This window comes from Lepidochelys kempii, chromosome 1 (genome assembly GCF_965140265.1).
Source record: "Lepidochelys kempii isolate rLepKem1 chromosome 1, rLepKem1.hap2, whole genome shotgun sequence".
In the NCBI taxonomy this organism is placed as follows: Eukaryota; Metazoa; Chordata; order Testudines; family Cheloniidae; genus Lepidochelys; species Lepidochelys kempii.
In genome coordinates, this window is record NC_133256.1 from 295,428,739 (window position 1) to 295,453,468 (window position 24,730).

General features: G+C 42.2%; 1 protein-coding gene across 7 annotated transcripts in view; it reads right to left on the minus strand.

Annotated features, from left to right (window-relative positions):
* The window catches only part of TMEM117 (transmembrane protein 117), a 359,218-nt gene that overhangs the window by 312,687 nt on the left and 21,801 nt on the right, over positions 1 to 24,730 (minus strand). The window contains exon 2 of one of the 7 annotated variants that reach the window (XM_073328003.1): positions 6,443 to 6,780. The exons of the other annotated variants lie outside the window; for them this stretch is intronic. The gene's annotated coding sequence lies outside the window, so the exon portion shown is untranslated. The remainder of the gene's footprint in view (positions 1 to 6,442; positions 6,781 to 24,730) is intronic. 7 annotated transcript variants of the gene reach the window in all.

The window sequence follows — 24,730 nt, forward strand, 5'->3', positions numbered from 1 at the left end:
TCTGCCTTTTTAGTTTGCACAGAATCAGGGCCATCCTTAGGATTTATGGGGCCCTACGCAGTATTATTAAACTGGTGCCCCTATGCCCAATGGCAGCCCGCAGCCCGGGGGCCGGACGAAACAGCAAAGGATAATGAGACTCCCGGCCTGCCTCACAGTGGCGGAGAGTCACAGTTCCCTGCAGAGACCCCCGTACCCTCTCCCTCACGCACAATGGACATGCAGAGAGTACCTAATTAAAAACAAAAGGAGTACTTGTGGCACCTTAGAGACTAACCAATTTATTTGAGCATGAGCTTTCGTGAGCTACAGCTCACTTCATCAGATGTTTACCGTGGAAACTGCAGCAGACTTTATATACACACAGAAATCATGAAACAATACCTCCTCCCACCCCACTGTCCTGCTGGTAATAGCTTATCTAAAGTGATCAACAGGTGGGCCATTTCCAGCACAAATCCAGGTTTTCTCACCCTCCACCCCCCCACACAAATTCACTCTCCTGCTGGTGCTAGCCCATCCAAAGTGACAACTCTTTACATAATCAAGTCGGGCTATTTCCTGCATAGATCAAGGTTTTCTCACATCCCCCCCACCCCCATACACACACAAACTCACTCTCCTGCTGGTAATAGCTCATCTAAACTGACCATTCTCCAGGTTTAAATCCAAGTTAAACCAGAACATCTGGGGGGGGGGGTAGGAAAAAACAAGAGGAAACAGGCTACCTTGCATAATGACTTAGCCACTCCCAGTCTCTATTTAAGCCTAAATTAATAGTATCCAATTTGCAAATGAATTCCAATTCAGCAGTTTCTCGCTGGAGTCTGGATTTGAAGTTTTTTTGTTTTAAGATAGCGACCTTCATGTCTGTGATTGCGTGACCAGAGAGATTGAAGTGTTCTCCGACTGGTTTATGAATGTTATAATTCTGGACACAAATCAGATGTCAAGAATTATAACATTCATAAACCAGTCGGAGAACACTTCAATCTCTCTGGTCACGCAATCACAGACATGAAGGTCGCTATCTTAAAACAAAAAAACTTCAAATCCAGACTCCAGCGAGAAACTGCTGAATTGGAATTCATTTGCAAATTGGATACTATTAATTTAGGCTTAAATAGAGACTGGGAGTGGCTAAGTCATTATGCAAGGTAGCCTGTTTCCTCTTGTTTTTTCCTACCCCCCCCCCCCAGATGTTCTGGTTTAACTTGGATTTAAACCTGGAGAATGGTCAGTTTAGATGAGCTATTACCAGCAGGAGAGTGAGTTTGTGTGTGTATGGGGGTGGGGGGGATGTGAGAAAACCTTGATCTATGCAGGAAATAGCCCGACTTGATTATGTAAAGAGTTGTCACTTTGGATGGGCTAGCACCAGCAGGAGAGTGAATTTGTGTGGGGGGTGGAGGGTGAGAAAACCTGGATTTGTGCTGGAAATGGCCCACCTGTTGATCACTTTAGATAAGCTATTACCAGCAGGACAGTGGGGTGGGAGGAGGTATTGTTTCATGATTTCTGTGTGTATATAAAGTCTGCTGCAGTTTCCACGGTAAACATCTGATGAAGTGAGCTGTAGCTCACGAAAGCTCATGCTCAAATAAATTGGTTAGTCTCTAAGGTGCCACAAGTACTCCTTTTCTTTTTGCGAATACAGACTAACACGGCTGTTCCTCTGAAACCTGTAATTAAAAACATTTAACTTGGGAATAAAGTATGTCAGTCACAGGTTTTTTGATATGCCCTGAAGTTTGTCAGACATTTATTTGCAAAAACTTGTTTCTAAAGTTTCTAAAGTCTAAATGTTTCTAAAGTTAAACTGGCTCTTTATTAACAGAGATGCTGAAACTGCACCTAGAATTTAATCACTGTGCAAACAGACTGACTGCTTGCTGCCTCTACCAACCTATTCCTTCCCGCAGTCTGTGTGCCTCCCTTCACGTTCCAGGCAGGTTGTGACATCTTTCCTTTTAACTGCTGTTGTTGTTGTCTTTTGTGCCACCATTTGCTGACTTGCTGGGGCCAGAGGTTACTAGTAGATAGACCAACTCAGGGACATGGCCTTTACCACCAGCACATTGCAGTCTGTTAGACCTCATAGTCTTTAAAGTGGGCTGTCTTCGAACCAGCCTCCCACTTCTTGTACATTGCAGCTGCTGGTGGGGGACTTGCTTCCACCCTATGGCTGTATTCAATCAGTTGGTCGGCTTACTCATATGCCTCAGTTCTCCAGGTATACCACCTACATCAGGCTAGCTGATGGCTGAGGGTCTTTCTAAGCCCACCTCGTCCTAGCCTGAGCCCAGTATGTCTGGGTGTTCTGGCTGTCTGCTGCTACTCAACAGTTGTCTTCAATGAAGTCTCTACCACGGTTCTTATTCTGTAGCTATATCACAGGACCTGTGTCCACTGTGTTGCCTTTTGCTATTGTTTTGTGTGCCTATTTGCTGGCTGGACCCAGGCCTGCTCATCCGTGTGTAGTGGGATCAGGTTCTTGGCTTTATTGTAGTGAGCTGCCCACCTAGGTTGACATTCTCTTAACTGCTTATGTGTACTGCCCATCGTTCTTCTGCTGGACCATGGCAACTTCTCATGGGAAGCAGAGTCTTGGTTCTCCAGACCATCAGCCCCTGTGCCAGCCTACTACAGTAAAAGCTTTGTTATCCATCAGGTTGGGGGAATGGGGGGGTACTGGTAAGCCAAAAATTCTAGTTAACTAAGAGGGAGGGAGTTTGGGTGCAGGAGGAGGCTCAGGACTGAGGGTTGGGGTGCGAGAGGGGGTGCAGGGAGGCACAGCCAGGCAGCTCTGCACTCTGCCTCCACCTGCAGGTGCCCCCAGAGCTCCCATTGGCCACGGTCCCCAGCCAGTGGGAGCTGCAGAGCCAACGCTCGTGGTGGGACAGGAGCAGCACACAGCGCTCCTGTGGCCGTTCCTCCACCTAGGAGCATTGACCTGGCCATGCCTCTCTGGACACGTTGCCGCTTGTGGGGAGCCGCCCTGGTGAGTGCCGCCCAGATCCGGCACCCCAAAATCCCTCCCATGCCCCAATCCCCTGCCTGAGCCCCCTCCTGCACCCAAATTCCCTCCCAGAGCCCGCGCCCCGCACTCCCTCCCGAAATGCCAGTTTATAGAGCTTTCCAGTTTGTAAAGTGCCAGGGAACACAGCTTTTCCTGTATCTAGTTTATGGGAGGATGTATTGCAAATGGTTCAACATTTCCAGGTAGGGATTCCTTCCTATCTGTTTTGCATTTGCTGCCTTTACTGCTGACTCTGCCTACCCCTACGTAACCACAAAGCTAAGGTAAGACTTCTTGCGCTCAAATTCCCCTTTGGTGCTAAATCATTTGAATATTGCTGCAGTGTACTGAGAACCGTTGTTTAAGCATAGCACGTCACGTCTGCCGTACCTTGCAAAAAAGCACCTTCAGTTTCCTGATCACAGTTCTTGCCTGAGCATCTGGCAGATAGCCCACCTCCCAGAAATGGCATGATCTATCATGATCATTAAAAGTGAACAGGTCTGTTCCAACCTTTTCCCAGAGTTGGGTTGGGATTTCATGGAGCTGTAGAGTCTCGTTCCATTGTTGATGTCTATACTTTTTGCACATCTCGTACTATTCCATGGACTTTCTCAATTGGACATTCATGCCTGGCCAGTAGATACACTCCCTGGATCATCCCAGGCATGCTTCTCTACACAGGTGTGAAGAATGTAACCATCTAATGATGTCAGCTCTTAATTCAGCTGGGATTACTGCTCAGTCCCTTTTAAACAAAAACCTGTTTTGCACACACAGCTCATCCTTCACCTGATATTACGGGATAATCTACTTTGGCACTTGCTCCTTGAGATCTGGCTTGGAGTATGAATCGTTTTACTGATTGTAGCACCCAATCCTGTTTGGTGCTTTTATTGAATTACCTGGAACTCCCACAAGAGAGGCGAAGTTCCTGTAGCATGGTGATAGACAATCTGTTCTGGATTGTAATCTGAAATGTTGTAATCTGAAAACTATGCCCTGCTCAGTGTATGTGCAACCACTGTTGACTTTCTTGGCAGTAACTTATCCTCACCTCATAGCACTGGAGACTGAATAACGTGTGTTGTAGTGATTTGGGTGCAATCAGCAGCGGCTTATTCATGTTACCTTCTAATGGCTTGTGATCAGACTGCATGTCCACTGCCCAAAGGCAAACTGATGGAATCATTCCATTCCAAAAAGCACAGGAAAGAGCAACTCTTCTATCCTAACACATCATGTACAACAACTGAAGCATATTTTCATGATTTTATCTGTTTCTGGGATTTACAAGAAGACCTGTCTTTCTCATGGCAAAACTGGGTGGATGCAGAAAAAAAATATGGTAATAGAAATGTATCCTCCCTTACTGAAAGGAGGAGCCTAACAGTAAAAGACATCTCTCTTATGCAGTTTGACAATTGCTCTCTGAAGAGTAATCACAGTATATGGAATATTACTAAATCCACAGATTAACAACAATATTTGCAAAATAGCATTGTACTTTGAAAAGACTCCAGGTTAATGGAAAGTAAAAACATGGTTTGGAACAGAGAATTCTGTATCACAGATAATTTCAGCATTTTCAGACAAGGTAAGGGAAAGATTTACTAGATACTCCTGCCATTTCTATTCTTTTAAAGTGCCTTCCTTTTTCCTATTTTATAGGAATACATCTATCACACTCACACTGATTAATACACACATACATATACAAATGCATATAACTTTTTAAATGAAGTAATGTTTGCTTCATCTTGGCAAATTCTTAAATATCCAACTACTGTAGCTTATTTCTGACATATAGGATTTGATTTACTCTCACTCTCAGATAGGTGCATAACTTCATTGCCTGGTGAAAGAAATAGTTTATATTGTGGATTATCTGTTAAAACGTTACAAAAAACTTTACAAAATATTTGAGAACAACAACATATGCTCACTTACTATTATAGGAATAGTTTTATGTTGTATATTGTTCCATTCATACTAACAGACATAAATCCTGAAAATATAATATGCTGAATGCAGTTGAACTTGAAATGTTCGACTTTAACAGTCCATTACATTTTATTATAGCAACTCAATTCTGCACACAACATAATGTACTGAATGATTAATAACCAAAAAGATAAGATGTTACAGTGAACAAACATTGCAAACTACGTTTGATAATATATTTATAACAAAACTCCTCTTAATATTAGTTTTATAAGGCTGTGTAGAATGTGAACTAACAAGAACAGTATTGAGAGCATATGCAACTAATGGGAATATATTACATGGTGCTCAGTCAGTAATACGGAAAAGGACACCAATGGAACACCATACCACAACAACAAAAACTAGTAATCCAACCTAAATAGCACCAGGCAGCTTCAAATACAGTCATGAATGGCCAGGTAGCACTATGGAGGTCAATAAAGAGAAAGAAAGCAATTCATTCAAAATCACGGCATTAATTTTAAGGAACAGCAGAGAAGAAGGGAAAATGGACTGAGAGAGATTGGATCTTAAGGAACTAAATTATATAAATGGCATGTGATGTAATGTCTTTCTAGATTGTAATTGGATTTAATCTTTCAATAATAGAGCCAAATTAATGCCTGGTGTAACTCCACTGAAATCAAGAATGTTATACCACAGCAGAACATGGTCCTTGGTAAAAAATTACTTATACAATAAAATATTTTTGGAAAAATATTGGCCCAAGTCTAATGGAAGACAATCTTTGCCCAATATTTTATGTTAGATGCCATATGAATGGTTGTTTAATAAGCTGTAACCACAAATTAACTGTAGGTAGGTCAGATTAATTTCAGTGATGTAATATGGTCTTCCCAGCTCAAAACACAAGTTCAATAAATCATTTTTGTACAAACATTGAACTCTACTGAGCCCAACAATTTAGAAGCCAAGGCAGGTAGAGTAGCCAAAGGAGATTCAGTTATCTCACTATCCACTGCTTGCCAGGCTCTGTAGAGCCTAAGAGACATTCCATGAATGGAAAGCAGAGCCCTGGGGATTTTAGAGCACTGAGGCAAGCCAAGAGGTGAATTAGCATACCTGTTACAAGCAATATACCTCACGCCACAATGCAGCTAAGGCAATTTACACCAGGTGAAGATCTGGCCCTATTTGTTCTATATAATTAAAAGGATTGAGCAACCTAATTTCTTCTAGAAACAGAAGCCAAGTTGGCTCCTATAACAGCTTGTAGCTATTCAGAGGGAGGGGAGCTGCCATAGAGTTCTAACCCATATTTCTTTCTGATCCTAAAGAAAAACCACAATGCTAATGAAAAGATGTAGAAATTAATCCAATAAAATGGATCACATTTTTTAAACCTACAATGCTTCTATGTTGTTTAGAGCTGTAGCACACTATCAAACAAAGCATGAGTAAGAGTCTGCTCTATACCTCTTAGACATAGTACAAAACTTGCAGCCCTTGTGGATGGGAAGTTAAAGTGGCTTTTATTCTCCTTTCCATCTTCCCAATTCAGGACTGCTGAAGGGGTCAGTGTGGCTCCTGGAGTGACTCAGACTTCTGCTGAGTGCTTACAGGGTATTCAGATATCCGTCCAATTTTCAAATCATAGGTATTTGGGGTTTTTTGGATGCTCCATCAGTTGATTTGTCATTTGCATCTACTCATTCTTCCAGGCCATCTCCATCAAAAGCGGACATTGATCAACTGAAAAAAAATACTTGCAGTGACTCCAGAATATTTCTTAGCCCCAAAGTTCAATCCTGTTCCTGTTGAAGTCAAGAGAAAAACACAAATTGACTTCAGTGGGAGAAGGACCAGGCACTAACAGCATTTGTGACTGCTCATTAGCAATAGAAGGATATTTTCATGCTTCTGTTGCTCATTGTTTTAGTCACTGCACTAACAATTTCCTTTCCTGCTGTCACCGTTAAGGGTTATTTATGGATTAATGATACATGAACACAGCCTTGAACACTGCAATCTGTGGGGACAAAATTCTCATAACTCACAAGTGCAATGTCCTAGCCCTAAATTCTGAAATTGATCTAATCAAATCCACTGGATCGTGTTATTCTGGTGGTACTGGCTAGCAGAGCAGTAAAGAAGAACCATTTCAGTGGCTAAGGACAGGATGCCAGGATGGGAAGAAAGAACTCTATTGTGGTGTGGGGCAGACAGGCAGATGCAGAGGGTGGAGGGGAGTTGAGGAAAGGTTGTGGGTAGAGGGGATAAAACTGAAGGGCAAGAGCATCCTTTGCAATTAATGGATCCCGGACTGCAACGAATGTTTTAGATAAGCTTACAGGAAATATTTTAACTGATGTGACTGTAAATTCCATGCAACATCTCTCTCTCTCACGGTCTCCGTTATCACTAGAAATCTTTGATACATTTATGGCATGGTACAATAAGCACTATCAGTACCTATAAGGTCTTTGGGATAGCGACCATCTTGTAAATGTTTATACAATAGATAATATAATGTGGCCCTAATCCAGATTGATGCTCTGACCAATATTGTAATATAAATAATAATTAAGGATAATAATTGCACAGGCATCATAGCTATTTTAATATTTCAGATTTGGGTATCATGATTTAGCCATCATGAGTAAGCCTGTTACAAATGTATGTTTACTAAGTAAGACTTTATATCCAGATATCAAAAGAGAGCCATAATCAAAATGGTCTTGTTCAAATACAAGCTGGAAGTCAGGAAATCCAGCCTTTTTCCAAACTTTCCCACAAGTTTCTCAGCAATTTTGGCCCCAATCCCCAAGCTGTTGGGTGCCTCAACTGGCAGGTTTGAGCACCTTCGATTCCCATCTACGTCCATTAGAGCTAAATGTCCCCAGAAGGAGCTAAGTGCCCTTACCACCTTGCTGCATCAAGCTCTTAATTTGAGCCTCAGTTTCTCCATCTAATAAAGTGCAGATACTAGTACTTGCTTACCTTGCAGGTCTCTGACCCATGATGGAAATGCCACCACATCTACAACTTCAGTCTTGATGTTTTTCAGGAAATCAGTAGCACGTTGGAAGGCAGTGTATTCTTTCACACAAGGTATTATTGTATGTGCGTTTTATTCTGAGAAAAACTTCTGAATATTCCCTAAGCAGCAGAAATAGAGAGCCTCTCCACTGGAGTGTGGATAGTGAATAGATTGCTCTGCTCTGCACCCCTGCTTTGGACAGATTTTCCACCCTTGGGAGCTGCTGCAGTAATTTGGACAGAGATGTGACAAACATAACCAGCTAGACTTAATTGTGACCCAGCCCAGCAAAATATTCAAACTTCAATTAATTATTTGTTAAGAATGCAAAATTCTTAGAAAAAAATTAAAATTAAAAGGCAAGCTAAGCTAAGGCAGAGTATGATTTCACTCCAGCACTCTAAATAACGGAAAAAGACAAGTCTAGTGCTAACTATTCATATAACTTCAGATCAAAGGACTATTTGAAACCAAATCATACAGTATAGTAAAAGAAACCCTTTCATTGAAATGACCACAAAAAAGACTTGTTAACTTGTCAGGGTTAACTTGACTTGGAAAATATTTAACAAAAACTACCACTCTTATTTTCTCCAATTTACAACAAGCTTTATCAGCATAAAACCCTTGTTGTGAAATATACACAACGCTACACACTATGCTACTCTGTTAGAGTCAAAATCACCATTTTCCCATCCACTCTTCGTCACCTCCCCCTATCAGACAAAGCCAAAGTAACTGGGCTTTGTGCAGGCAATGCCATGGAAAGTGAGACAAAATTCATTCCCCTTAGTCCCAGCAAATACAGTGTCGATGGGCTAGATTATTATTAGAATTAGACAAAAAATAAAAAGGGACCTATCAAATGCTCTAGGCATCAGACTGCCATTGACTTCAGTGGGGTCAGGATTTCATCCCAGGTTCTCAGGATTCAGAGTTTGAGGTCTCAGACTGCCAGCCGCTGAGCAGATGTCCACATTACAAATGCCACTCTCAATAAAGGTACACTTATTGACATTCAAGGTAAAAAAGGCCAAGAATACAATGAGCGTTGAGCATTAACTATACTCCGACCCTTCGAGGTCTTTCCTCCAGAGCTGGGTAAAGGCACATTGGGAGGACAGTGGGAAGATCATGCTACTGTATGCGCTCTCTCTCTCTCTTATGAAAAAATAAGTTGTCCCATGCGTTCAACCTAGATTTTCTCCTCAGGGCTAAATTTACTTACAAATATTAGGTGGAAAAGAGAGAATGTGTTGCTATAGGTTCATAATGATGGCCTGAGCTGCTGCTGCCATAAAGCAATGGTTTATCTTTTTAAAATATATATATTCTTCAGGTACTGAAGATGAGCTATTACAGAATAGCGTCTGGTTTCTGAATTGTTTTTACTGATTAAAACAAGTTGGATTTTACTCAGAGCTCTGAACTGTAAATTCAATAGATTTAATTCATGCTTTCATTTTATTTCAAAAGCTTTTGGTCTCACTTTCCCCTTTAGGCAGAGATCATGGAAAGATGCTGAATGCTACATGCATTACTTTCTTCTGCAACACCTATAGTAAACTGGAGTGGTACTGTTATTTTCTGATTATGGTTTGCCTTTTTGCTTTATTACTGGGATTTCTGGGAAATATCTTTGCAATACTACATTATGCATACAGCATAAAGTCATGGACTAGTAGCACTATATTTCTGTTCAATCTGGCACTGTGTGACTTTACTTGGATTCTCATGGTTCCTTTTTCAGTTTACTATAATCTACAGAAGTTAGCCATATACTCCAGTCAGACATTTTGCCAGTTTAAAAGAATATTCTTCAATATTAATATCTACGGAAGTATCTATTTTCTGACACTCATCAGCTTTGATCGGTATGTAGGTGCTGTCCATCCTATCAGTTCATTAAAGTGGTGGGACAAAAACAAGGCTACATTTTGTACCATTGCAATATGGATCTTCATTTTCATTGAATCAGTTCCTGATTTTTACTATACGTTTGCAGTTGGAAGACGAAATGACACTGTAGCTTGCCTGGAATACATTGGAGAACCTTTACACTTCGTAGTGCCATTCACAATCTCCAGAGTTGTATTTGGATTCCTAATTCCAGCCACAGTCATATTTACCTGCTATATGTTGACTCTTAAGGCATTACAACAACTGAAGAAGCGTCAACAGAGAAGAAATAGAATTGCTAAACCTCTGATGTTGATTTCTGTGGCAATGATTGTTTTTGCTATTGCATTCATTCCCTATCATGTCATGATGATAGCAGTATTAATTTACAGATTGAATTACCAACTAAACTCTGACAATATAAGTATGATATTTACCATTTATGAACTCACTGAAATCATCTGCAGTATTAGCAGTTGCTTAGACCCTATCATTTTTATATTGGTAAGTAAGAATTTCCATCAAAGATTTCAAATGATAAAATGTCCTGCTAATTCTGGGCGTCACTGCTGCCATTCACGGAAGGTCAGGGATATCACTGTGGCCCAGCAGAGAATGCGGAATTAAACTGCAATCCACAAAACACCCCACGTGTTTCTCATGAGCCAGTTAGTTTCAGTGTCATGCACTTTTTAATTTCTTTTTTTCAGCATGGTTACAACAATCTCTTGGGAAAGCAAAAATATTGAGAAGCCATCTGGGAAATTAGAATTGCCAGACGGATCCACTGAAAAAGAAGAACAGGCTTTTGGGGGGTTTTTGGCCATACCGTTGACAGTTTAAATATTATTATCCATTTGAGTATGTAACACCAACAGACCCCGGTCATCAGCGAGTGGGATCAAACCGAGGACCTCTGGAGCTTAGTGCATGAACCTCTACAGCATAAGCTAAAAGCTAACTGGCTGTTAGCTAAGGCTGAAGAGCAGACTCATTTTATCTCTCTTTCTAAATGGTCTCAGTGCCAACAGATGGGACAGAACACCACACCCAGGAGGTGTGTGGGTTTCATACTTCCCCTAGCTAAGGAAGCACTTCCCGAGCTTCAGAGACTTCCCAGTTGAAATCCCTGGTCATCGGTGGGCAGGATCGAACCTGGGGCGTCTGGAGCTTAATGGATGAGCCTCTACAGCATGAGCTAAAAGCCAACTGGCTGTTAACTAAGGCTGTAGAGCAGACTTATTAACTGCTCTCTAAGTGGCCTCGGTGCCACTAGATGAGACAGAACACCACGCCCAAGGGGTGGGTGGGTTACATGTACACATACACACACACACTCTCTCTCTCAGGAGTGCATAACATTCTGTGTAGCACAAACAAACCAAAAAGGGTTCTAAACAGCAGTTTATTCATTGTGGGTTAAATTCACGCCTGCACAGCCACCCAGCAGAAAGGTGATGTCCTTCAAGGACTGAAGTCCTGCAATGAGGCAAACACTCATGCCTTATCTGCACTGGAGTTCCACTGACACTGCTAGTGGAAAGTAAATCTACCTGCAAAGAGAGCGCGTGCTGCTGGGCCCCAAGTGAGCAAGGTACTTAAGTACGTGTGCTTAAGTCCATCCCTATATAGCAAAGCTTTGGAGTATAAATTGTTGCTAAACTAGGGCTTTAGAATTAGATTTTCAAAGAAGCCTAGTGGCTCTTTGAAAATCCCAGATCTAATGCAACAAAGGCTCAAAAAAGAAAGTTCAGACAAAACTCAATCTCCAAACTAAGAATACACATGAACCACCACAGTTATAACAGGGAAACATGTAATCAATCACTGAGCAACTAACTTCAAATGTTCTCCAACATATTTTCTGAACACCTTACACTAGCAAAATCCATTCATGTTTTTGATTCATCTACCTAGTGAGATGGTGTTTTGACAGCACTTACACAATTTGTTAATTATTAAAGCAGCTGTGTCAGTAAGAATATTAAATTATTTTCCAAGAGCCTTGGATAATCTATTCTTGTATTTGTACAGTTCAGTCATTGTTTCGTTTCCATAGTTTGAAAATGACTTGATATAAAATTAATTCCGTGTTCTATCAGGACCAAATTCACTTTACCATACATGTTTCAACTCTGTCAAGCAAAAACAATACCTGTCTTTGTCTAGTCCAATGGATTTTTTATGTTGTCACTAGCTATTTTAGACAGCGAAATAAAGGACTATGACTTAAGCATCTAAAGTACTTGTTAAGCTGATTCAAACTGAAATATCAGATTTCACATGAAAATGGTACATCTTTGGATCTATTCTTTCCTAAGGAGTTTTATACCCAACTGGGGAGACGAGCCCTCCTTTTCCTCCAGATGCTTCTTAATCCTAAATGTGCTTTTGTTTTAAGGAAAAAAATAAAACTATATTGTGGAGTTTGTTTTATCCATTGATGGTCCAGTACAAACTGGACAAGTTTGTTAACAATGCACTGTGTTCCATAATATAAGCCCTCACAAATGCATCACTGGACAAATACTGAGAATACTAAATATAGACACATACATCCCGAACGTGTGGAAGTAATATTCATGGGCCAGATTCCGACACCATTTACGGAGTAAGGTGCATCTCATCAAGAGAATGGACAAGAATCTGATCCCATGTGAAGAACTACACAGCCAGGGGGTGAATGAATATGTGTACCTTTGATTGCTTTCCCTGCCCTTGGCAAACTGGCCATCTCCCCCAGCATCACCCCACTGAACAGCTTCAAACAGCTGCCATTTTTTTTTCTTTAAATTGACCTGCCACAGGCACATTTCCACTCCCCAATGTAATACTGCACTCAATAAAGTTAACCTCAGTGAACACTGGATGGGCAAGATTCAGTATGGGACCAGCAACAGCTTTCCTAGGCATAATGTCACACATGTAAAGTCCAATATCTTCTGACCCTGCAGGGCATGTGGCCACAGGTTGGCCACTCCTGAATTAGATGCTTGGGGTGTTAATAGTAGTATTGCACATTAAGTAGAAGGCTCTTTTTTTTGTTATGAAAGAAGCACCCCCTTCAAAGAAGGAATCATGTGAACTGCACTTGAAGGCACTTTTTGGATTTAGAAACAAGATTAAAATGGTTTCCTCGTAAAATCCCAATCTTTACAAGACCTGAGAATTCAATCTCTGGTCACAAGGGAACCAGTAGTTGAAAAATTGTATTATTAGAAGTTCCAAGTGAGGTTGGATTGAATATGCTTAGCAAGCTTTAGACAGTTTTGTAGATAGCCCTACAGCAACTGGTATGCAATGCTTTTTCTAAGCATTGCTAAAGTGGATTTCAGAGATTCTTTAGCACAATCCATGCTTTGGATGCTTGGGTTCCACAGTAAAAAAAAAAGGAATAACAATTTTTCAAGGACAACAGTGAAGAAATGGTTTAGTCAGCACCCAGTATGACTTTACAAACTCTTTATATCAGCTAGCGAAGAGCAATGATTGCCACTACCACAGTGGTATCCAGTGATCAGAAGGTGCATACATGTAATTGATCACAATGCTGTTTGTGTGCTACATTATATAGGGCAGGTCCCTGTGCAGTGAGGCCATGCAAAGAGTGAAGGTGGCAAAATAGGATGGCCTTCCCCTCCCTCCATAAACAGCTGCATGGCCAATGGGGATGAAGCAAGGAGAGAGTGAATAGCCCTGCTCTGCAGAGAGCTCATAGTGCAACCAATTAATCCGATAAAAATAAGACAGTAGCAATTCCCACTGCTCCCTCAGTAACTCCTCCAGAGAGTCAGAATGCAGACCATGACCAGCAGCCCAAGCAGCAAGGCTCCAAGTCCTGCTGCACACTCCTCGCTGGGAGGTCAGGGAGAACAGATTGGTGAGATGCACAAAGGATGATCCCCTTGGTTAGTCTCTAAGGTGCCACAAGTACTCCTTTCCCCTTGGTTTAGTTAGGCAGGACCCACAGGGTTGGTGGTCCAGATCCTCAGTTCACTGCTACCTATTCAGATCCAGCTCTCCATCTATTCTACGTTTGCAGTGGTCCTGCACACCCTCTATCTGGCCTCTGTAGCTTTAGTGAAGCCACACAGTTTCTGTATTAATTTGTTCCCCTCCATACACTTGTTCAAAGGAAGGAACACGTGGACTGCTGTATGAAAAGTGTGAGAAAGTATGACCTGGTCTACATGTCTGTTTCCATCTTAGCTTGGCCAAAATGAGGTTGGGTTTGGCCAAATGAGGTTGCTTGAAAAAAAACACACAGAGGCTCTTCATATCAGCAAAAGCAACGATAATATAAGTCTAAAGACTACAGGGCTGGATTGTGACTTGGACTACAAGCCCACAGAGGAGAGAAAGGGTAAGAGTAAGAAGGAGTAAGAACCACCCCCTTACACACTGTTGTAGGGCTACCCAGAACTTGTACACAGAAGTTAGCAGGTATTGCTCACCCATTTACTCCCTCCCAAGAAGGACCAGGAGCGGGCTTAATCCCCCCTACTCACTGGCCAATACAGCTGAGGAAGCATGGGAGCTGTTGTAGTTTGTTGCTGGTATAGGCCAGGAGCAAATGACTGCCCTCAACCTCCAAGCAAGCAGGAAAGAGACTGTGACTCAGGAGCGTGTCCAAGGCACAATGCCTCCCCGCAGCTGCTCCTGGGGTGGTACATCTTAGGCTCCACACCTTGCTAAGGGCTGAGCCCAAAGGCAAACATCTAGTCCTTAGAGTAGGTCTACACATTCACTGGGAGGTGTGATTCCCAGCTCAAGTAGGTGTACATAGATAGCTCTGCTCGAGCTAGCACCTAAAAATAACAGTGTAGCCGCAATGGCAGGGGCAGAGGCTGAGGCTAGCCCCCTGAGTACAATCCTACCTGACCCCCTGGGTACGTACTCTGGTGGCAAGCCTGGGCCGCCACCCATGCCACCACAGCCACACTGCTAGTTTGAGGCACTAGCTAGAGCACAGCTCGTGTGTGTACGGAGCTGGGAATCACACATCCCAGCTGCTGTGTATATGTACCCTTAGAGGTTAATTTTAGGTTACATAATTACTATGATTCAGAGTGGAAGCCCTGTTAGTCTGTATCAGCAAAAACAAGGAGGAGTCCTTGTGGCACCTTAGAGATTAACAGGCCCAGGCTGACCTTTTAGAACCCCCCATTCCTAGGTGGTGAGTCATCCACCACCTGGCTGCTTTTCCAGCAGGTTTAGGTCTCCCCTCTTCCTCCAAGCCAGAAAGCATTGCCCTCTTCTCCCAGACAGCCAGACAAACCCTCCTGCCCCACCCCTCACCCACTTAAAGTGCAGGGCGGTGACTGTCTAGCTATGCCGAAAGAATGACAGGAGACATTAGATATGGGTTTAATCAGGCCTCAACTTTATTATTAGATGTTTGGGACTAATCCGGCAGATAAAATGTGCAGTGCAAGTGAAAACCCCCACAATTCACTGGGGAGGAGGGGAGGAGTGCTTTTTACGGCTCCCCCTCCCCCACCCCTTTCCGTTCATGTCCCTCCAGCAGATCCACTGCCGGGAACCTCCAATTCCAGCCATTCCAGGGGGGGAGCAAAGGGGGAGCCTCCACCACTTTTTCATCCAGGTCCCTCCAGCAATTCCCTTGCTGGGACCTTACCGACCACCCCCGCTCGTAGGAGGGGTTACAGTGGACTATAATGATGCAGGGTAGGCTCCCTGCTGTACCAATCATAGGAGTCCTCAACTGCCACCAGCTTGCTCAATTACCAAGTACCTCTCCTTAATTCCTTTTTCAAGCCATTTATCCATTCTTTTGTGCTTTCATTTATGGAGTACCTGTGCTGAACATCCACCACAAAGAGGCACCAGCCATTAGCTTGGCTACATCCTCCCCACACCCCACCAGGTTCCCAGACATCTTCCAAGGCTTTTTTTCATATCAGCCAAAAATATGGCAGCACCTGAGTTTAACAGGTGCACCCCATTCTCCCAAAATAACTCCAGTGCCCCATAGAATATGCCAGGATGTGAAATTACTGTCCCCCACAAGGGCAACAAGAATTTGGCCACTTCCCTGTTCACATACTTCCTGGTTTTGTCCACCCCGGCGGGGTTCATGGCTCCCCACCTGACACTGCGCTGAAGCATATCCAACCAGACAATGTTAATGCCTGGAAAAATTGCCAGGATCTGCTTCAGGTTCCTCCTACTTTGAAGCATTAACTCCACCCCTTTAAGTGTTCCCAGATCAATTTCTCCCAGGGATATCACCAAAATATCTGGTGGCCACTGACACGCCTGCACAGCATACAAGAGCGGTATCAGTTGATCCCATAACATACCCCTCCATGCATGCCAACTGAGTAATGCTTCGCCACCAAATCCCAGCTGGGAGTCCTCGGGCAACCTGGATGCATGCCTATGCACCCAAAACACAATATTGTGCCCACAGATCCACACCCTCGCATGTATAACCGGCTGTCCTGTATCTGAAATGAGAACACAACCAATTAATGTTGATTTCCCACCTGTAGTCTTACATATATTCAGTATGCAGTTGACTGCCAGTGCCCGATTACCAGAATAGCCTCTGTTTCCATACCTATCTGCACTGCTGCCATAGCCGCCCCCATTCTGAACGAGTGGGGACCAAATTAATGTGCTGGCACCCCCAACCTTGTTATCCCCCGTCTCAATATGGTAATCAGTTGATATGCCATGAGGGGAATCCTGTCTCCATGTACAAAAAGGGGGCCTTCTCCCTTCCACCATATTGCCATGTAAGCCCTCAATGCCCAAACACGGCAGACCCCAGGCTTGCCACCCTCCCATAGGGTAACGAATGCACCCCGGCCTACTTGATCAGTCTGTCTCTAAGGTGCCACAAGGACTCCGCGTTGTTTTTGATAATTACTATGAAATTTCCTTCCCTCTTCTACTATCACCACCTAGCCATGCTCCATCTCTGTATCATTCAACAGTGTATAGTCCTCTATGGCTGACAACATTTCTAGAAGTTCTCTCTCCTCTTGATAAATGAGGTTATAATCAGTTGATAGCACTTTTTTAAAAATGTATTTACTCGACCATGCAGAGCTGATGCTAATGTTGTCCTGATTAAAATTAATGTTTCCCTGCAAAACAAAAGTTAAAAGGTACTGAGACATCTGCTTATATTTACCTAGTCATATTTTCATTTGGAAACACATGGTCCTAAAATGGTTTACTATAATATTCCCCATTTCAGTTTGACACATGCAAATACAGTAAAATAAAACTATTCCATTTTGCTGCAATAAGAGAACAATAAACTGAATAATTAAGAGACAAAGTCAACATTTTCACGGATTACAATGTATGTTGCAATACTGTGTTCTCCTAGGTCACTGTTTGCATTAATTCTGAGGATATGGTGCCTAATAAAATGCCCAGATGGTCTTAATAAGTTAGTTAAACACTGTAATTCATTAGCCCACAAAACAACCTGCATGGTATGGGTCACAACATGCTGTGCAGCACATCCAGACTCTCAGATATGCACTGTTCTAGAAACCTGGATAGATACAGATAGAGGAGATCCAAATTTTGCAGACTCCTTAAAGATTTGAACATTTCTGGATGTGATGGACTGTGTTCAGAAATAGAGGACCAGCTTCATCAGTTATTACAGTTGAGTTGGGGCATGTTTCATCAGAGAAGCAAGAATTAAAGTGCTACTGTAGAAATCTATCAGCTGAAGGGGTAAATCATGCCGTGTGTCTTTAAACTGCTGTATGAAAAGGTATCTTTACACCTGCATGAACATTAATTTTGCTTTCCAGTGCTATGATCTCACTGATGAGCTGCCTTGAACTGAAACTTTAAGAAATAAGGTAAAAGTTACACTTCTTTAATCGCAATAACCAAGTTTTCCTAGAAATTGTGGTTTTCATTTTGATTTACATAAATACCATCAGAAAAAATTGTCTTTCCTTTTCAAAACCCCCAGATAACAAAAATTTCAGCCAGATCCTCAGCTGTAAATTGGCATAGCTTCATTGAAGTCATATAGCAATGCTGATCTACACCAGCTGGAGATCTAGCCCTCAGTCTTTACAATCTACAGGTGAAATCCATTCCATTGCAATAAAGTGTGAGTATTCAGACTCTGTGCAAGTGTCATAAATATAAAGGGAAGGGTAAACACCTTTAAATCCCTCCTGGCCAGAGGAAAAACCCTTTCACCTATAAAGGGTTAAGAAGCTAAGATAACCTCACTGGCACCTGACCAAAATGACCAATGAGGAGACAAGATACTTTTGAAGCTGGAGGGGGGAGAAACAAAGGTTCTCATTAAAGGGGGTGTAGGGCTTGGGGGAATTTTGGGGGGAAAGATGTTTCCAAGTGGACTCTTTCCCTGTTCTTTGTGTAACCCTTTGGTGGTGGCAGCTTTTAATCTAAGCTAGTAAGAATAAGCTTAGGGGGTCTTTCATGCAGGTCCCCACATCTGTACCCTAGAGTTCAGAGTGGGGAAGAAACCTTGACAGCAAGTGCTCTAATGGAGAGGAAATATCTATCCCCAGCCCAGGGCGAGGGTGTGGCATCACCATGAGTCCCTTCTCCTATCAACAGGGATAACAGTTACAGCCCAACCACACCAGTTCCACACTGTTTTGGGGGCCACTAGATCCTCATAAATGTGGATCTGTGGCCATGCACCAGCCCAGCCTATGCAAGGCAGGCACAGAGATACTTTCTGTAACTGGTAGGGGTGAACAGACATTCCTCTGTGGCTGCTCCACCAGCGGGTGTCCTGTGCAGCCTACAAGTAGGGTTTTAGTGGCGTGGAAGGCCTAGTGCTGACGCGCTGTACCATGGGGAAAATTCATCCTATAACTTTCTGTTTAAGCCAATTATATATCCAAGAATAAAATTCAAGAACTTGTGTAGTAAAGATACAAACTATAGCAACAAAAAGCTGTGGGACAAACCATGCAGACATATCACTAAATCCACCTCTAACTTAAGGCTGAAACTTACTCAGCAGAGCTATTTTTAGGACATATCAGACACCCACTGGAATGTAAAAGGCAGAGGGGAAAGAAAATAGTAAATTCTTAAACTGTGCATAAAATAATAGAACTCTAATGCGTTCTGATAAAACCATAATTCATATTTCTAGTAGGGAACAAAATAAAATGTAGTTTTGAATGAAAATATCCCAAAGTGACATGAAAATCTTTACATTAGGGGACAAAGAGTATCCTTACATGAGAAATATATTTGTATGATACGGAGGGGAAAAAATCCCATAGCTTTAGGGCTGGTAAACTCCCTTTCATTTTTAAATACCCACGGAATAGGTGGTATGTTCAGCTGTGCTGAGGGCATCTCAAAGTCTCGAGTCTTTAACAAACAGTTACTATATTTTAAAAGAAATAAATAGAAAGCATAGAAAATGTTAACATGTATCCTCAACTCTGCAGGGCAACCGTCAGAGCAAGAAGTTTTATTTTCTTCAAAGGTAAGTACTTCATAAAGGAACATGGGAATTGTCATTCTTGATCAGACCAATGGTTCCTCTACCCCAGTATATCCTGACCATGGCCAGTAGGAAGGTGCAAGTAACCTTAGATTGGCCAATTAAAAAATGATCTGCTAATAAGGGAAATTAGACACCCTTCCCCCATTGTATTAAGTGTGAGCTGAGAGCATTTTAGGATTGAACTCAATAAGCATGAAAGGCTATAAGTGTAAAATCTGACTCTCTGCTTTCAGTTTATCCCGCTCTAACATAAATGCCATTATACCTAGACATTATACCTTCACCATTACTGAAACTGCAATATCTAGGCACTGTGGAAAGGCAGGGGCCTCGTCTATACAGCAAATTACTGCACAGCAAGCCTGGGTGTGAATCGACAGCTGTCAGTCACCAGGTGGGCTGGCTAAGGCAGGATCAGATGCTGGCTAGCATGGACACAGGCATAGACTAGAGCAGCAGCAGACTGCAGCAGGAGCAAGGGCTGGCTGGAGCAGAAGCTGGAGTGAGAGCAGACTGCTGAAACTACTGGCAATGGGAATACTTCCAGATGGATCACAGGCAGTGGTGTCAAGCAGACTGGAGGGACTGCTTTCCTTAAGAACCTATATACCAGCCTTGGCATCACACAGATGTGTCCTCGCCTGTGAACTGGCTGAACGGCACAGGGCCTATCACAAGACCTGCTGGTAATTGCCTCTGACTCATCACACTCTGGATCAAAGATGGCTCATCAGGCTTAAGAAGGCTAGGGCTCAAAGTTAAATCAGGATTAGGCAGGCTCAGAGATATCATAACAGCGCATCAACTGCCGGGTGGACCCCGCTACAGGACACTGAAAGTTCCATAGTACACTTTGGGAGCATGTCAAAGTGCTCTACTGAACTTCTAGGATACATCTACACAGGGATAAAAGACCTGTGGCACAGCCATGGCTGGCCCAGGTCAGCTGACTACCATTCATGGGGCTCGGGCTCTGGAGCTAAAAATTGCTATATAGACATTCTGGTCCAGACTCCAGCCCAAGGTGCCAGACCGAGCCTAAATGTCTACCCAGCAATCTTTCATCCCCACAGCCTAAGCTCAAGTCAGCTGACCCAGGCCAGCCACATCCACTGTGTAGATGTACCCCCCTAGTACATAGTAGCAGTGTCCACTTAATGAGTTAGTCTGGCAAGCTAGTGCGCTGTAGATTCAAACGATGGATTGCCATGTATTAACTAGTCATCTAGACAAGCCCTTAATGCACCACCTGAGTTATGGTGAGCAGACAAGTTTAACTCTGAATTTCTTTGCTTTGGTCAATTTAAGGTAGACTTGTGATGTCCTTTTAAATATAAGTTTTGTATTTACCGCTGTTAGTATTACATCAGGCTGACACAACTGTGCTGAATCAATTCAAAAGAAAACAGTGAAAATAGACGACACTGATTTCTTGTAATGCTTTAGAACAATTTTCAGTGAGTAAACAAACAGATGAAAAATCTGCTTTAGCAGTTGAAAAAGCAAATGTGTTTCTTGCTGAAGTGCAAGAGCTCAGCAGGTGTGATACATTCCAGATTATAAAATGTTCAATGAAAGTTACTTTGGTGAATAAATTTCTCCTCTCTCTAGATAACTTCAATATAAAGAAAATTATCTTAGTTAGAAGGCACCTAGGGAATGTGTGGTGATATGCTTTTATTGTCTTCCCCTTTTGAAAAGTTTCAAAAACTACATACGTTCGAACTACAACATATTTAAAATTCTCTTGTGGCCTTCTGTACTCCGAAACTAATGCAAGATTCTTCTTCATTCTACTTCTCATAAATTGTTTCAGAACTCCATCCAAGGCAGTAATTAGAGGGGTTTTTTCCAGTACTTCACAGAAAAAGAGTTTAACTGGAATCCAGATTCTTCACAGGTGACATTTCTGCCTTGAAAAAAATAGCTCCAGTATAGTATTCAGTGTGTTGATGTCCATGTTGGTCACAGGATATTAGACAGACAAGGTGGGTGGGTAAGGTAATATCTGAAGAAGTGCTCTGTGTAACCTCAAAAGCTTGTCACTCTCACCAACAGAAGTTGGCCCAATAAAAAATATTACCTCATCCACCTTCCTTGTGTCTCTAGCTCCAGTATAGTACATATCCAAGGTAATACCAACATTAACCTATGGTGGGCAGTGCTGTGATTTCTTTGTCTCAATACTAAATTAACATTACCATGAAATAGAGGTTATCAAACTAAATGTTACAAACCATTTATTCATTGAATAGGGTCATTCTGCTCATTGATAGTTGCTCACAAACTGATCACAATTTATGAATGTGTTATTTATAACTCTTTGACAAAATTGTTTTTACAAATGTATTTGAGTCTGTGGGTTTTTCCAAATCGTTCACAACGTTTACAGGAAATGTATTTGGCCAGATTCTCTTCACCTAAACTGGCTTCTTTACACTGGTTGGACAGTGCAGAGAAGTGGAATCTGGACAGAATTATCCCAGAGAGGGGAGTTCTCAGCTGGCATAAAGCCAGGGTACCGAGCTCCTATGCCAAATGTTCCTCCCTCAACCTGCAATAAAGGGCATGTCAGAGATGGGGGGTAGGTTTTCAGGGACAGAAAGAGGCTGCAATGCAGCTGTGCTCTGTCAGTTCTCAGCTTTCATACAATGCCTTGGGGAACCTTACTGGACCAACATAAATAGAGAAATCTTTAACCTCCTTTACATTACAGTTTAAAAGAACAAAGATCAGAAAGATCTTGGTAGCAAACTTGAAGGAAGGGAAAATGCAGCCAGAACTTACAAATCCACTAAAAAAAATTGCCTTTTATATGCTTTTGTAGATGATTAGTCTTTGCTTCAGATTAATTTCTGGAGGTAGCAAAATTCTGGAGGCCAGGGCCTGCTATCATGAAAGCCCTGCCCCTAGTTCACTCAAGTCTCACTCTCTAGAGATTAATAGTAGTGCACCAACAGTAAACAGTGAGGAAATCTTAAAAAGCAATTGGAAAGACATGCTGCATCGTTGTCCTCATTATCTCCTGTAGTTATCACACACAGTATTCCCAGGAGTTTTACAGATCACTATTCTGAGATTACAACATAGCGGCTTTACTTTCCCCCCTCCTGCCCCCAGTACCCTCTTCTTTCTGATGGTGTCCTAAGGAACACAGGATTCCAAGGAATCCTTCTTTAGGGTATGTTCTCTACTCTATGTTCATTGATCCTAATGAAAGAATATGAACCTCTCATCTCTTGTAATTTATCTAACATGCACATCTATCAGACTCACATTTGTATTTGTGAGGTTCTGTGATTGCAACATATGCTCCTGTAGTTGAAAATTTGGTCCATTTATATGAGTTTATTGATAGTGATGGATTAGTAGTGAATGAATTGAGCATATAGCCAGACTGATAATGACCCAGTCAAAGATTATGCTTTAAAAAGAAAGATGCATGTTTTTATTTCTACCTTCCTCTGCTCTGTCATTTACAGGTTCCAGATCATTGAGGTCCAATCTGATGAGTTCCATCTACATTTTGTCATAGTTAGGAGCCAAGTGATCCCTTGTCTTTTGTCTAACTTTCCCCTACATCTCACATAGTCATGGGCTTTTATCATCCATAATAAACACACACAAAAAGTCTTTTGTGCTTTGCCATCCAAAAGGAAACATGCTGTGTCTGAACACTACAAGATTATGTTCCTTTTTGGAGACTAACGAATTTATTATGTTCTTTTTTGGGGAAGTTCTGTAGCCTGTGTTATACAGGAAGTCAGACTAGATCGGGGTAGGCAACCTATGCCATAGGGGCCGAAGGCGGCACACAAACTGATTTTCAGTGGCACTCACGCTGCCCGGGTCCTTGCCACTGGTCCGGGGGGCTCTGCATTTTAAATTTAATTTTAAATTAAGTTTCTTAAACATTTTAAAAATCTTTACTTTACATACAACAATAGTTTAGTTCTATATTATAGACTTGTAGAAAGAGCCCTTCTAAAAATGTTAAAATGCATTACTGGCATGCTAAACCTTAAATTAGAGTGAATAAATGAAGACTCGGCATACCACTTCTGAAAGGTTGCCGACCCCTGGACTAGATGATCACAATGGACTCTTCTGCCCTTGGAATCTATGAATTTATGAATTCCTTTGTTTTAGTTGGTCATATATTCACTTAGTGCCTTTGGGTTGTCGTGATATTTTGAAAGTTCTTAACTGATTTCCCAAGTACCCCACAGCAATAACATCTGAGCAGCCCCAAATACAGTACCATCCCTGATGCATCTTTCAAGAAAAAAGTGATTATACTCAGAGAGCCCTGCTGTACCAAGGTTAATACTATCTGATAGGAGGGACTTCATGCAGCAACAGAATGGCACTTTCAATATGTTCCAGGCTGATCATTTAAACCAGTTTTTCCCACACCCATGTCCTAATGAAACTAGCATAACACCTTATAAATGGGCATAGTCATGTCTGCTTGTTGGTGGCAGGCACTAAAGTGGATGCAACTAGTTAACCAAGTCCTCCACCCAGTGGCTGGACTTACTGTGTGCAACCTGAATATACTACAGCTAAGCCTCAAACCAGGACTTTGTGGGTATCAGCAACATTTCTAACAAAGGACCCTTAACTAGGAGTTGTGCTAAGTTTGTCTCAGGTCGTTTATTACCTTACAGACACCATGCCATTCTTATTCTGAGGCCGGGAGGTACTGCATGCAGCAAAAATATCAGCTATTTCAATAAATGTGTTTGATTCCACGCCAGAAAACAGTGGAATGGGCTTCCCCTGGTTTTGTATGGGCTTCCCCTGGTTTTGGGTATATGCCAGACTTGAACTGAAGCCCCTTAAAGATTTTTTTAAAAGTTTCCTTAGCAAAAAATGCATAGTTCTGAACTTTTATATGTAAGGATTGTAACAGGGTGGCTTGCCCCTTTAAGGGCTCTAGGCCAGGGGCCAGCCAAGCCGAGTTATTTAGTAGGGACACCTGCAAAGGAATCAGTGGACTCCCCTATAAAGAGCAACAGAAGGTTGCCGAGAAGAGTGGGAGAATTGCTTTATTTCCCAGTTCACCAATGCCTTCAACTATGTGACTGTGGAGACTGACTGCTCATGCCCAGACCCCTCAGTCACAAACCAAAGACCTCAGTGAAACTGGGAAATAATCTCTGTAGCTTCCTCCTGTGTTTTATAGGAGAATGAGCTGATCCTTGCTCAGGTGTGCCTACTTATTCCTGGTCTACATAGGAATTTATGTCAGCATCCATACCCCTGAGAGAGGTAGGTATACCGACCTAACCCCCAGACAGTGATAGGTCAACAGAAG